Raw genomic sequence first — 15,576 nt, forward strand, 5'->3', positions numbered from 1 at the left:
AAAATATATATATATATATATATATATATATATATATATATATATATATATATATATATATATATATGTGTGTCTTATATGCACCAAGGTTGCATTTATTTGATTAAAAAAAAACAGTAAAAGGATTGTTTACTATTTTAATGTATTTTCAAATGTAATTTATTCCTGTGATGCAAAGCTGAATTTTCAGTATCATTACTTCACTCACATGATCCTTCAGAAATCATTCTAATATATTAAAAAAAAAAAATGCTGATTTGCTGCTCAAGAAACATTTATTATCGAAGTTGAAAACAGTTGTGCTGCTTAATATTTTTGTGGAGACCTTGATTTGTTTCAAGATTCTTTGATTTAATAGAAACTTCAAAATAACAGCATTTAATTAAAATAGATTTTTTTATAACATTATAAATGTCTTTATTTTCACTTTTGACCAATTGAATGCATCCTTGCTGAATAAAAGTATTAATTTCTTGAACAAAATAATTTTTATGTTTGTAAATTTCAGCCTGGAAATGTGCTTAGATCATTCTCTTTTTGAGTTTTTGTTATATGAAGGGGTTGGACTAAACAGTTCAAACTATAATGTTTTTCCTTTTATTCTTTTGTTTATCTGTCTCTTAGGAAAGGAAGTTGTGCGCACATCCATTTCTAGAGATCTACCGAGGGGGAATGATCCACTATATGGGTCCGCTGGCTCGGCAGGGTGATTTCTATGTTCCCGAAGTTAGAGAGGCCCAAAGATGGTTATTGGGAAAAGAGTCTGAAGAGGACGGGAGGACAGACATCACAGGTAAACTATAATTATTCAATTCACAGATGCTTTCTTATCTAACATCACTCACAGTCCACTTATTAAAGGTCCCATATTGTCAAAGCTGAAATTTCCTGGCTTTTTTCACGATTACTGAGGTCTAGGGGCTATTTAACTACCATATAAGTTTCAAAACAGTCAGTCCACAGTCAAATTCACACAGCCAGCTTAAAGTTCTAGCTATTTTTCACGAACCGTTGTGACTTCTGTAAAAAGTTGACGTCAGAATAACACAGTCACCACCTTCAGTTACCACCCCGAGCACCGCCCACAGTCCCACTCTCCTTTTGCCAAACCCCCAGAAAACATCGCATCCATGCTATTGCTGAGCAAGGACAACACAGAAACATGTCGAAAAGGTTAACTTTAACCACGAAACTAGATCGGCCGACCTGTAACGTTACACTCTCACTCAAAGGATGGACGATCTGACAGGATTGTTACTATGAGGTGGATCACATCTAACGTGTATAGTAAAGAAAAACTCACCGTGTCTATCTAGTCATGTTGATGTATATATATTTCAATTTCAGCAGGCAACTATTTTTACAGCTACATTATTGTTCCAGCCACAATTAATCACAACAATGTATATACAATTACAAATGATTATATATAAATCGTCAGTTTGTTGTTTTATACACATGCACACAGACATTATTTCATACACGACATAGTCGTGAGATGCAAGAAACATAGACATATGGCAAGAAATCTGTAGACGCGTCCATAACAACAAAAGACAATACTTTATTGAACCTTTTCTGATAAGAAGTGTGCGCTGCAAACGTGAGCATTTTTGACGATCATTTCTGTCCAGTCTGCTCGTTTTATCGTGTTTAACCACAGCTGTCGTCGGTTTTTTGTCTGACAGTGGCAGCAGATATGCGATTAAATTTCTAATTTGAGGCTGTATTACGTTGATTCTGGCACCCAACATCACAACAAGATGATATTTTAAGCTTCTTATGTAGCAGAATCTGCGCTGGTTTGAATGGGCCGCCTCCAGCTTCCCCTTTGTTTTGCTCCCTCCAGCTAGCGCTGTGACGTCGCTGACCCTAGTTACCTGTGGTTGGCCTGGCCGTGCGTCACTCAGAAAACAACAGGCCAATCAGAAGAGAGGCTCATGAATATTAATTAGACAGACCAAAATCGACCTGTTCTCAGCAGAGCTCCTGAGAAAGGAGCTGTAAAAATATATTGAGATGGTTTTTGGTACTTATACCGCAAATATATATTCTTAAGGACATCAAAACCTCAAATAAAACTCCAGAAAGGTGTACAATATGGGACCTTTAAAGGAATAAAAGTTTAACCAAGGCTTTCTTTTGATTATCTGCACACTTTAAGCCTTATTTTAGCTAAGAACCACCCATTTTGACAAGAAGAGATTGTCTAATTGATGTACATAAACTATTAAACAAAGTTTGTTTGGTTTTTCAGTGACATTAGTATGAACGTTTCGATTCCCAGCCAAGATAACCACCCAAGTACTCTCCAACTGTTTATTGAGCACTATAGTAGCCTATCGTCAATTTAACAAGTTTGCATTTAATGCGACGAGTGTGTTTCAGTGGTTGAAATTAAGCACCACAGTGTTTTAATAGGCATTAACCATCACCTTATGGAGTTTTGACGTGGACGTGTCATATTGGCTGAACTGTGCGATCACCTACACCTGCTCTAGTGATAATGAGAAACAATATGTGTATCCATGGCGTATTGCCCTGGTCAGACCAAAGCCCAGAGGTACCGCTGAGCAAATATGAAACACGGGTGAGCTGTTTGTGACCTGAGGGGTGTGTTGTCCACACCAGCTGTCCTGGACAGTGTGTGTGTGTGAGTCCTAGTGATGCCAGTTCCACCTGTTACCCTGAAACAAGTACATTGTAATGACTATAATATATGATAGAGGAGAAGATTAAAGCAGAGAAGATGGAAGATTAAAGGACAAATTTGGGTCCAAATGTGCTGCTAAATTCAATATGTTATTCAGCCTGTCTTGTTCCTACTGTCCTCTCATCATTCAAGCGCGCGTTTGATCCTCTAGCGGGACACGCAGACCCTCAAAATTAGCACTTGCTGAGAAGCTAAGTTAGTTGCTAGTTGGTTTGTAACTTCAGAATCGAACATGAAGTCGTGTGAATCAGAAAACATGTTTGAAATGCACTAGAAATGTATTTATCAACATAAGTAAAATATGAATATGTGTGTTTTCACTATTTATTTGTAATGTGCCTCTTTTTCTTATTATTAATCTTTATTGTTAATCATTAAGTGTATATTGATAAGAAATGTGATTTATATGTAAAGTGTATAGGCTATTTTAATTCAGTGATGTTCTACAGTGTTGTAATCTTTTGTGTTTTCTACATTTGTGGAAACCACACAAACACACACACATATACACACACACACACAAACACACACAAGCACACACACATACACATATACACACACACATAGCTACATATGAACGCACTTTTCAAACAGAAGCTTGTAACGCACATGATATCAGTCACAGCATATAATGACTACTAAAAATGACAAATTATATATAATTTTCTTTCAAATAAAAGGAAAATTGAAAGTGAGTTGAATCCAAGCAGCTCTAAAAGATTTTAGAATAGTTCTGCATCCTGAAGGCGCTCCGCCTGTGTTTGCGGTGTTGCTTTGACCATTTAAACATGCTAATTACACAAACACATGTTTAGCGTACTGTCTCTGGAAATATCAACCGTGATTGATCAGCCTTTATTTTTGTATTGTAGACGTTATTACTAGGCGAAGCAAAATTTGCTGAAATATCCACGACCTAGGCTACAGTAAGAGCGCATGGTTTATCTGTCCATCAGATGCGTGTCAAAGTTGAGTTCGTTACTATAACAACAGTAGATCAAACAATCATAGTAAAAAAAAAAACTTTGTCGAGATAGCGAGAAAATTAAGTCGTTATAATGAGAAAACAACTCCCGTTATGTCGATATAACGAGAAAATTAAGTCGTTATAACGAGAAAACAACTCTCGTTATGTCGATATAACGAGAAAATAAGTTGTTGTCGTTATAACGAGAAAACAACTCTCGTTATGTCGATATAACGAGAAAATAAGTTGTTATAACGAGAAAACAAGAAGGAAAAAAAATAATAATGCATGGCCGCTTAGAACTTCCGTACTATTGGCTTATTATATATAAACTTATTATATATTTCTAAAGTACTATCGTATTTAAGGTTTCTACATATTTTAGGTAAGTTAAAGGGATAGTTCACCCAAAAATGAAAATTAATTTGTCATCAATCATTTATTTATTAATTTTGGGTGGGGGGGGGGGGCTCATACAATGAAAGTGAATGGGGTCCAATGTTTTTTGGACAAAAAACAGTATATAACAATTATTAAAACATTTCCATTTATGCATTTGGCAGACACTATCCAAAGCGATTTATTTTGCATTTAAGCTACACGTTTTCAGTTCATGCATTTCCAAGCAATCAAACCAATGACTTTAGGGTTGCTAGCACCATGTTCTACTGTTTAAACAACAGGAAGGCTGTTAATAATTGTCACTCGCCCATTACTGATAACCATTTCAGAATTTATGGCAATATTAAAAGAAGTAGTCAAAGTAGAAACTCTGATTTAATTTGATTTTCCATATAGAAATATATATATATATTTTTCTCCACTTTTATTTCTGTCATTTCTCTCGGTCTGTCTTTCTGGTACCAATATAAACATGTGCTTATGATTTATTAGTGTACATAACAGTATACCGAGAAATTACACTTTTTTGTGTGAAATTATTTTACATTTTTAATGATTAGAAGTCTGCCAGCAGTGTGCCTGTAGTGACACAAAGTGTAGAGAACAGATGTGAACAGAAAAAAAAATAGATTTTCTAGTCCTTGATTGTGAAGTACTTCTGATTGTCTCTGAGCAGATGTCTGCACTGTGTTGAAATTGCCAGGGATGTTTCACTGAAGCTGTAAAGTCAGAAATTACTGATCGTTTAATTATTAATGTGCAGTATCATCTCTTTTTGAAGATTGAGTTCAAATGCAATAATTAAAAAAAAATAACTTGGTGCTATGTTTCAGCGCTGTGTCAGCGGCGCATTTAAGCAGATACCGCAAGTGATGTTTTAGTTGTCATGCCGAAGGAATCGCTGTGTTTTGCTGAAGTGGCGTGAAGCTGACCTCGCTGCTCAGATTTAAGCATTCAACATCTGTTCCCTGGTGAATGATGCTGTTCACGAAACAGCTTCAAAATTAGTTTTGTCAAAGTGGCATTTTGCACTGAAATGTGCTTTAAATGGCAAGGCCTGTCTCTGTCTGTGGGTGTGTGTAGTGAGAGGCGGGTCGTCACATATGGGAACCCAAGGGCTATTGTAACACCTTAAATTTCAAAATCACAAAGGAGTGATTGCACTTAAGTATACACTCACTAAGGTTCTCTTTTTGTTTGAGAGAAAGACATGTGAGTGCTTTACTTTGTGAGAAATTAACAACAAAAACAATTTTGAGACAAATTAGATTTTTTTCCCCCCCATTTCATTTTTCATTTTTGCAATTGTCCAGATCTTTACTTCTTTTCAGTTTTTTTCAGGTCAGGGTAACTGTATCACTAGTTAAAAAATTACATATTATATGGCTAAATTGAAATATAATATTGAATCTTTAATATGTGTTTAATGAAGTATTATTCCATTACAGTAATCAACTAAAAACTCTTCTTGACCTTTAATGATTCTTTTATAAATATACTATATAAATATACATTGTATGTATGCTTTAATTGTAATGTGTGCTTTAAATGCATATTATTCCTCACTGTTACAAAAATTTAAAAGGTGAAAACAATTTTAAGCAGTTTTTAATTTTAAATAATAGTAGCATTTTTATATATTACTTTAATATAAAAAAATTATGTGTAATATTCTTACAACCTTGTTTGAGATACAGTACATTAATTCAATTTTTGTTTCAATTCAGCAAATTCAGAAAACACTTGCATTCCAGTTTAACTAGGCATTAAATTCATAGAAATAGCGCTACATTTAATACGCATTTTTTAGTGTAAACATCTGTCCTTTCTATGTAAATTAGGCTCATTATAGAGTGCATATTCACAAAACTCAGCACTATTTGCATGCAGCAAATATGCTATTTCCTGCAGAAAGCGGGTGGTAAACAATTAAAAAGATGAGCCAAATTCAGTCTTTGAGTCTATTCTTCATTGAGTCTTTCTAAATGCAAATATTGTGTTAAGTGTTACTATTACTACTGACTCACATTTGTAGTAGTTTGTGAGTTTTGAAGCAAAATTTATAAAATGTTAGTTTTAAGCATTCAACATCTGCATGCTGATGGCATATGAAGGACACTTTGTTCTCTCTCTCTGACACTATCAGTCTCTTCATCTTTATTCCTCTCACTTTCACACACATCCCTGTCGTCCCTCACTATCCTCCCTTCATCTAGTCTGTCCATCCCTACTTAAAAAATGCCACATTGACAGGAAGAGCAGGAGGCAGATAAACATTAAGTGAACGGTCATCTAATAGACACACAAAACATCCCTTCATCTTAGAAGCACTGACATAAGCAGAAAAAAAGCTGAGATCCTGAGCGGTCCTGACACATTTGTCACTCTGACACGCTGAGTGTGAGCATGGAGGGACTCCTTCACTAGCAGCATGAGCACACACACAAACACACACCGCTCAGTGAAGCTCAGGCTGTGTGGCACCTCTCTCAAGCTGTTAGTCTGTCTGTCTTCTCTCATACTGTCACTTACTCTCTGTGTGTGTGTGTGTGTGTGTCTGTGTGTGTGTGTGTGTGTGTCTTTTCTCACACTTTCTCTCTCTCTCTCTGTGTGTGTGTGTGTGTGTGTGTGTGTGTGTGTGTGTGTGTGTGTGTGTGTGTCTAAAACTCCTGTGTATCCTACAGGGATACAGAAGATTGTTTTCATAGGAAGTATTATGTTTCATAGTTTAGATATGGTACCTATATCGGTACCATATCAATTAATTGGCTGATATTTCCGATTCTTTTTAATGTATCATTTGATCATTTCCACTGTTTTACATTTAGATTACCTTTGCTGTCATCTAACCCTCACTTGATCTAAAAAAACAAAAACAAATAAATAGCACTGTTAAATATAATATTTAGTAAATCTCAGAATATACATTTTTCATACTTTATAATGTAATGGCTAATTCGTGTATCATTTAAAGAAAAAAATTTATTTAGACAAAATAGTATCGAATTTTAATATCAGATTAATATAATTTGTTCATCGACCACAATGATCATTATAATTATCCGATTATCGGTACTGGGCTGAATTTTAATATTTGTGCACTTAGTACATTTCAAAGCATTTTTTAAATGCAGAAATAAGAATGAAAAACTGTATTTTACATTTCTGAAGAAAATCTTGCGTGTTATTTTAGAATTATTTCAATACTATTATTGTATTTATTAATATTTAGAATTGGCCTTTAATTTTATATTTCAAGTCAATATTATACTTTTAGTTTAAGTTTTAGTAATTTTATGTGCTTTTTTTTTTTTTTTTTTTTATTAGTAATTTTTATTAGTTTTTATATATATATACATTTCTGTTTATGTATTTTATTTCAGCCAGTTGCCAAGGCAAGATATCTAACTTTCATTTAAGTTTTTAAGTAATATTTATAATTTATATTATTACAACTTTATTTTAATTAATGACAATTATTTTAGTGCTTTTATGTTTAGTTAACAATAGCAACACTGGTGTAGCATTTCAAAATTATTGTTTTTAGATTTTATTTTTTTATTTATTTAGACAAAATAGTATAGTTTTAAAATCAGCCATTTATTAGTTATGACCACAATAATTATCAAATTATTGGTTTTCCCAATGAAGTGTGCATCTGTGCGTTTAAAATTACTTTTTCATACATGAAAAAAGAATGAAAAACTAGATTATATGTTAATAAAGAAAATATTGAGTGAGGCCACCATGCTGCTATGCAGTTCCGAAGATGTTCAAGATTTTTTCTGCATGTTGCTATCCAGTTGCTAGGGTGTTTTGAATGGTTGCTAGGTGGTCAAAGGAGTCAAAAGATTTACCACATAAGACTTATTGAGAAGAACATGTACTATTACTTTTTTTGCAATCAGACAGTTTTCTCCTAGTGGATGATAATACGAGTGAAAAATCGCGTAGATGTGCATTGAAGGAGGGACGTGAGAAATGGGCAACCACTAATAATGTGTGCTAAAAACTACTAAGACCCATAGCAACTGAATGCCAGTATCTTAGCATGATGGCAGTGAGTTTTAAACAGGCGAGCAGAAATCTAGTTATCTGCAAAGGTTGTGTTCACACACTCCAATTCCAACACATGCGGTTCTCCAAACACTCATCATCTCCCTTCCACGAACATACGCACAACTGATAATTAGCAAGTAACACCACAGCAGAAACAACCTGGAATAGCTGCTTAAACAGAAGGGAACGAGTGTCTCTTTTTTACTCTAAAATGAGAAGATGTTAAAAGACGAGGAGGGCAGGAGTTCCAGAAATATTTTATCGTTTTTGTATGCTAGCCATACAGGAGACGCTTTTATTAGCGGAGGTGCTGCTTGCTCGCTGTGACACTATGGCGAAATGAATCACCTCTTGTGTTTGTGTGGGTGTGTGACACACAGGTGCTGACTCCCACAGCGAGCGCAGTTCTGTGAGCCGCCTGCCCCCCTCGGAAAGTCGGGACACCTCACCTGCCCCGTCCACCACGCGGACGCACTCACACGGAGACGGAGATCAACACTGGGACTTTGACCATGTGGAGAGAAGCGACACCTCCAGCGTTTCTTCCTTCGAGGAGCTGGATCTCGACTCGGAGAGGATGGACAGGTGTGACCACACCCCTCCACCAATCACAGGAAGCAGCAAAAACAACCTGCAGGGCCAAGACAGAGAGATGATGGTCGAGGAAGAGTGAGAGAGCGGAATTTTTTAGATGGTTTTCAAGGGATGGTTCACCAAAAAAAAAAGGAAATTCTGTCATTGTTTTTGTTGTGCAAATAACCGAATAGCTTTTTGCACAATCCTTACATACTCCAAAAAGCACCATAAACGTGGTCCATATGACTTGTTTGCTCTATTCCAATACATTTTATTTTAGTGTTACTTATGCTATCATAGTATAAATTAATATTTTAAACTAGCTTTTATTTTTATACTTTCAGTGTTCATTTTCATTTTAGTAATTTGATGTGATTTTAAAAGCTTTATTTCAATTAATGATTTTTAATAGTTTTAGTTAATTATAACAACATTATAATTCCAAGTCTTCTGAAGCCATGTGATACATTCTACCAAAATCCACAAATGTTCGGTTACTACATACATGACAATAAATGTTGTTTTAGTAAAAGCTATGCAATTTCAGATTTGAGTAAATATGAAAAAAAGAAGGATCAGATTTGAGTAAATTATGTTGATTATCAATGTATAACCACTTTATTTTGGTCTGTTTCTCACATAAAACTATGGTGTGGCTTCAAAAGACTTGGAATATAGTGCACATGTCATATGAACAACGTTTGCTGTGATTATTTTTCCTTTTTATGTCTTGACAACTTCGAACAGTGGTTGAAAATTCCTAATAATAAAAATAATAATGTGGGTGAAGAAATAATGACAGAATTTTAATTTTGGGTTGAACTACCCCTTTAAGTGTTATGGTGGATTTGTGTGAAAAACATGGTAAAAGAGGTGCTTCTATTGATAAATAAGAATGAAAGTTGTTTAGTCTATTCCAAAGGGAATCAGCAGGTACAGAATTGTGTCTGTAGACATAAAAAAAACTGAACCAGGTAACCTGAATTTCTTGAAAGCATCTTCATAACTGTATTTCGTGCTCCCTCATTAGCATTTCATTAGTGAAACTGTTATTTGTTTGTTATTGATCGTAAGTTCCTAATGACTGAAGTTAAACTGACATTGATGTTAGAGATTATTCATGTGAATTTATATAATGTTCAGCTTTCAATTATTTGAGTCTAATTTGTTATTCTCTATCCACACATTGTCTTCATCCTTCAGTAATTGCTCATTTGCGCCCAAAGTAACTCCCAAAACTGGGAATTATGTGACTTGAATATTCATTCATCAATGTCATATGTTCATAGACAAAAGCAAATCTTTATTTGCACCAGAAACTGACAGATAGGAGGGAGATGATTGCAGCACATTTCCAGCCCGTTTTTATGTGTTTTTACAATTAAAGGTGTTTGGACCATATATTTATCTGATCATATTTTATGATATAAATGGTATTGCATATACTTACTGGATTTCACTCTGATATTACTACTTACACTTGATCAGCATAGTATATTTTCTTAAATAATACAGTGGTATTTTTATGTGTTGAATGTTGAGGTGTTACTCACTATACTTTTTAAAATTTCTATTGAAGAAATACATTACAGAGCCAACTGTGGGCCTCTGTTGATATCTTGAATGTTTATCCTTGAAAATATTTCCATTTTGATCCAGGTTGTGCAAGTTCACACATATTTCAGGACACAGTGATATATTGTTAGTTTAGATAAAGTTCATAATATTTCATATCTACGTCTGATTTGAATTTTTAGTGATTTGTTCTGCTAGTTGTTGAGCAACTTAATAAAGAGTTTTAACAGAAAGGACTGGTTCTTCTTTCTTCATAAAGCTATACCTTTGTTTCTGTAATAATGGCATACTTGCACATACTCCCAGTGCTATTTTAATATTATTTACATACTATTATAGTATTAATATTAATTAGCTTAATTATTTTAACTTTATTACTCATTTTCACTTTTTCAGTCGTTTTAATTTTAGTAATTGAATGTGCTTCTATCATTTTTATTAGTTTTATTTTTTCACTAATTCAATTTAGCTTTATATTTTTTTATTTTGATTTTAGTTCAACCTATTTTTAGTTTAAACTTTTTTTATTAGTTCATATTTATTATATTATAATATAATAAAAAAAAATGTAATTAGTGAAAGTGACGTAACATGTGGCCAAGTATGGTGACCCATACTTGGAATTAGTGCTTTGCATTTATCCCATCCAAAGTGCGCACACACACACACAGCAGTGAACACACACACCCGGAGCAGTGGGCAGCCATTTTTGCTGCGGCGCCCGGGGAGCAGTTGGGGGTTCAGTGCCTTGCTCAAGGGCACCTCAGTCGTGGTACTGAAGGTGGGGAGAGCGCTGTACATTCACTCCACCCACAATCCCTGCTGGTACGAGACTCGAACCCACAACCTTTGGGTTATGAGTCAGACTCTCTAACCATTAGGCCACGACTTCCCCCTAGCTTAACCTGTCTAGTTTAAACAACCACCACACATCTAACAGTTTGTTTATTTGTCTCATAGTGACTGACCACTAAAAAATCAACCAATTCCGATAAACTTTAAAACTTTGATGTCTAGTTTTTGTAATTCCCTCCAGACAGACACAAACTACTGTAAAGCCCTCTCTATGTTATGTCTGGTACTGCTTTGTTTTCTGTAAAACCAAAACAATTGTCTGATCTCCAAAGAGACGCATTTATGATGTGTCTGCACATTGAACTTTTCAGAGGGTCCATGTACACAGTCGGCTTCAAAGTGTCATTTTACTCCACACTGTTGTAGATACTATAGGCGCTAATTGAAAACAATACATCACAACACTGCCTTTTGAGACATCTAAAGAGGTTTCAAAAGCACACAGACACGATCAAGTGTATCAAATACTCCCTCTTCTTTCACACAGTCTTGTTGATGATAGTGTTTGACTTGCACCATCAAGTCTGGTCCACACTGCAGCTTATGCTGGCCCAGGACCATTAGAAAGGGTGAGACGGTATACTGTACAAAATCATTTTTGTGGTTTTAACAGTAAAAGACTGTAAAAATACTACAGTTAAAACCTGTTAATTGATTGACAGGGAGTTCCATTACTGTATATACAGAGAAAACTGTAATGCATCTAAATGGCATGCAGTAAAATACTGTTAAATTTACAGTTTTTGGACGTGAAAAGAATTAGTCATCTTATAACTTAGTGAAAAAACCCCCCGTAAATTTACAGTCCAAGAATTTCCTGTGTGACGTTTCACATTTGATGGTTTTTCATTGAAATAACCGTTTCTTCCACGTTTTTTTTTTTCCAGTTATGTACATTAAGGTTTTGTTACAGCTTATGTTGTTAAATTAACATCACGTGTATTGCATCACATTATTTTAGCACTGTGTGTGTTACTATGATGGTGTTTTGTGTTTATTACACGCTTTATATATTAGTATTTTCCAACTCAGCTTGTGGAAAAGCTACTTGTAATGAGCTTTGAATCATCATCTGGTTTTCTCATTACCACCTGTGTATTTGGTGGCTGTCAGTGTATTATACAGTGGGTATAGAAAAGAATTACCCCCCTTTAAAATAATCATATTTTGCAGAAATGAAGACAGACACAGTTTTCCTTTTATTTACACAGTGCAGCTTATAACATTCAAGTGAAAGAACTGTGTCCGTCTTCATTTCCGGCTGCAAAGCAACAAAATGTGATTATTTTAAAGGGGGGGGGGGGGGGGGTGATTCTTTTCTATACCCACTGTAAGTGTATTATTATTTGTTGATAATTTTTGCAATATTCACTCAAAAACAAAAAAAGTTTAAAAAAATTTTGACAAAAAATGGAAAATGTACTGGTAATTTTCTGCCAGGACATTCTTAAATAATTTTACGGACATTTCTGTTAACCCTAAAACACTACACAATGTAGTGCAAAATTCAAAATACAGTTAAAATACCAGTAAGAAATCGATACAGATAATTCCTCCATATTATTACAGTACATTGTACCCTATGTTACAGATTCTTTTTAAAGTGAGCGACTCTTTAAAAAAAATAAAAAAAGGTTGTAGATAAACACAAAATAAATTTCAGAAATATATGCAAACATTGTGGTCAGAATATCTAGTTTACACAAAATATCCTTCAAAGCTTTGAAATCTAGACTTAGTTAATGTACCCTGATCCTCTTGCCTTTGACTTAGATTGAAACTTAGAAGTTAAACTGACTTAAACCTGCACAGAATCAACAATTCGTTTCTGCAACACTTTAGAACACAGCCTGAACGTTCAATTATTATGGCTGACCTATTTATAAACCTCACTTTCACGGTTACTTTACCTCCGAATATGACATTATTCTTGCATGAACGATTCATAAGCTTGTTGTTATTTAGCATAGAAATAGACAGATTTACATGCTGTGTTGCATTATACAAACCTCTAAACAATTTTTCCAGAGGGCTGACCACAGCTTTCAGACTGATCTGAGAATTTTGACAAATTATACTACTGTACTTCCATTTGGGTGGAAAAGTTTGGAGCAATTTCTGATAATCATATCTGCGTGTCCTTGCGCTCCCCAAAACTTCATTCTATTTGTTTCGTTCCTCTGGATCTCTCTGCCATTATGATGTTGAACAGACCTCTTTTTCAAGGCAAAATTGGTCCCTTTGTGTTAGAGGTGGTTATTATATAATCTATTGCAAGTGTTTGCTGCTCTAATCACCACTGTGGTGCATGTGCATTTCTCTCCAAAGTCCTCTGAAAATATCCAAATGACTTGTGTGTATGGAAGACAAAGCAAGCTTTGTGCTCCCGTCGCTGTGTGTCTCTCCATCAGCAGCCAACCCCCTCCTGATTCCCCTTTAATTGGTTGAGAACTGAACTTGAGGGGTCTTAACACAGTGCTCTGGAACTTAGATCTTAAGCGCTGCCTTCTACTGATGCATACTTACAATATGAACTTCTCCCAGAGGCATCAGTACATTAAGTTTCATTCTGTAATTATAGGCCTACCTTCTTTTATGCTGTCTTGCACAGATGAATGGCCTCACCATTTAAAGGCCTTTCATAAGAGTTTGGGTTAGAATCAACCCTGCAAGTGGGCAGCATTTCCTTTGTTTTGGCTTAAATGTAAATGTGTAATTAGGCTTCTGAGTTTGATATTCTGCTGGATTGTAGAGGTTGGTAATACAAGGCTATAATTCTCTGCATCTCATGCTGTTTAAAAAAAAAGAAGTTCTGTGGCGGTTCTAGAACACAGTACACAGTACTGTGATATTATTATATTTTGTCTTTGATATTCTGCTGGATTGTAGAGGTTGGTAATACAAGGCTATAATTCTCTGCATCTCATGCTGTTTAAAAAAAAGAAGTTCTGTGGCGGTTCTAGAACACAGTACACAGTACTGTGATATTATTATATTTTGTCCTTTTTTGTGCATGACAGACAGAAGACAGAAAATCATTAGCTGACATGACATTAGAGTTTGAAAATAAAGCGTGAATTGTAATTTTTGGTCCGCTTATCTCTTTAAATCTAAATTCTAGACTAAATTCAGTTAACTGACGAATGCTTTATTAATAATAAAAGATGATGTCTTTGCACAGTCTTTATATCACTTCTAAAAAGGCAAGTAATTAATGTAGGCAAAACCGTACTATAAAAATTATCATATTTAATTTAAATATTTAAATAATTAACGTTGAGATATAAGTTAAATATTATCTTGCTATATGAGCTTGACTCAAATGTATTTCTTTAGGTGTTACATCTGGTCTCTGGTAGCTGCTGACTCTTTGCAAAGTTTGCATAGTCATAATTGCTTCACATGTAATTTTAATATCACTGTTAAAAACCGTTTATCATAAGCAACAGCGTACATTTGAATAGTGACCATGACTGAAATTAACCAGCTAACTTACCTGTATCTTTTTTTGGGGGAAGCTGTGATGAATATGTGACTTTCTTTCTCTGAAGCATGTGTGGTCTCGTGATGCGTTCTGTTTTCTTGGCATAATAGTTATGGCATAATAAATTACTTTTTTCATTACTGCCACCAACAGGGCAAACTGCGCATTGCACTCAAAATTGTTTGGCGCGATACGATTTCAAATTGGTGGTGTGGTGGCCGAGCTTGCTGACAAGTGGGTGATAAACGCACTTTTGTGGTTTTTCAGATATTTAAAAAATCGTTTTGTAGTATGTTCCAGACGAAGTTGACTAGAGTTACGTAGCAACATTTCTCGCCTCGCGTGCACTTCTAAAGAGGGTAAGCGGACAACCAATCATGATCTGCCTCAGTGCTTGCCTAATTAAATATTCATGAGCTTTGTTAAGTTGCGGAAACTATCGCGCTAAGTATTATAAACATTTGAGGGGGAAAGATGAACATGTGTCGAAAACAGCATTTTACTAATATTAGTTTTATATAGTTAGTTTTTCTATTACATTACAGAAGACCTTTTTTTAAAAATGGATTTAGGTGACGAAATTCTTACGTTTTCAATTTTGTCTATTCGTGACAGATGGTCGCGTACTCGTCGCGAGCGCTGCGCCTGTTGTTTTAAAGAGTTTTATTACATTTTAAAGGATATTACTGCATATTACATATGCCTATCTCAGCGTTAATTCAGTCAGCGTTTATAAATGCAAAGTGAAATTCCGAAACCTGTCTACCAATCAGGCTATACTTATGTATGAGCAATGTAGCTACAACGCAGAACAAGATAACGCTTTCCCATTATTAAAAATCATCTGGGATAAACTATTTGAAGCGTGGAAATCGTTTGTGACTCCACCTATCTTAACAGACACCGGCCAGATATATATGAGAGAGAGAGAGAGAGAGAGAGAGA

The 15,576-nt window shown here is 34.9% G+C and overlaps 1 pseudogene; it reads left to right on the forward strand.

Annotated features, from left to right (window-relative positions):
* Positions 1-8,953, forward strand: part of LOC107582372 (testis-expressed sequence 264 protein-like) — a 54,739-nt pseudogene extending 45,786 nt beyond the window's left edge.
* Positions 8,954-15,576: the final 6,623 nt, after the last annotated feature.

The sequence above is a fragment of the Sinocyclocheilus grahami genome, unplaced genomic scaffold (genome assembly GCF_001515645.1).
Source record: "Sinocyclocheilus grahami isolate Dianchi unplaced genomic scaffold, SAMN03320097.WGS_v1.1 scaffold44.1, whole genome shotgun sequence".
Taxonomy (NCBI): domain Eukaryota; kingdom Metazoa; phylum Chordata; class Actinopteri; order Cypriniformes; family Cyprinidae; genus Sinocyclocheilus; species Sinocyclocheilus grahami.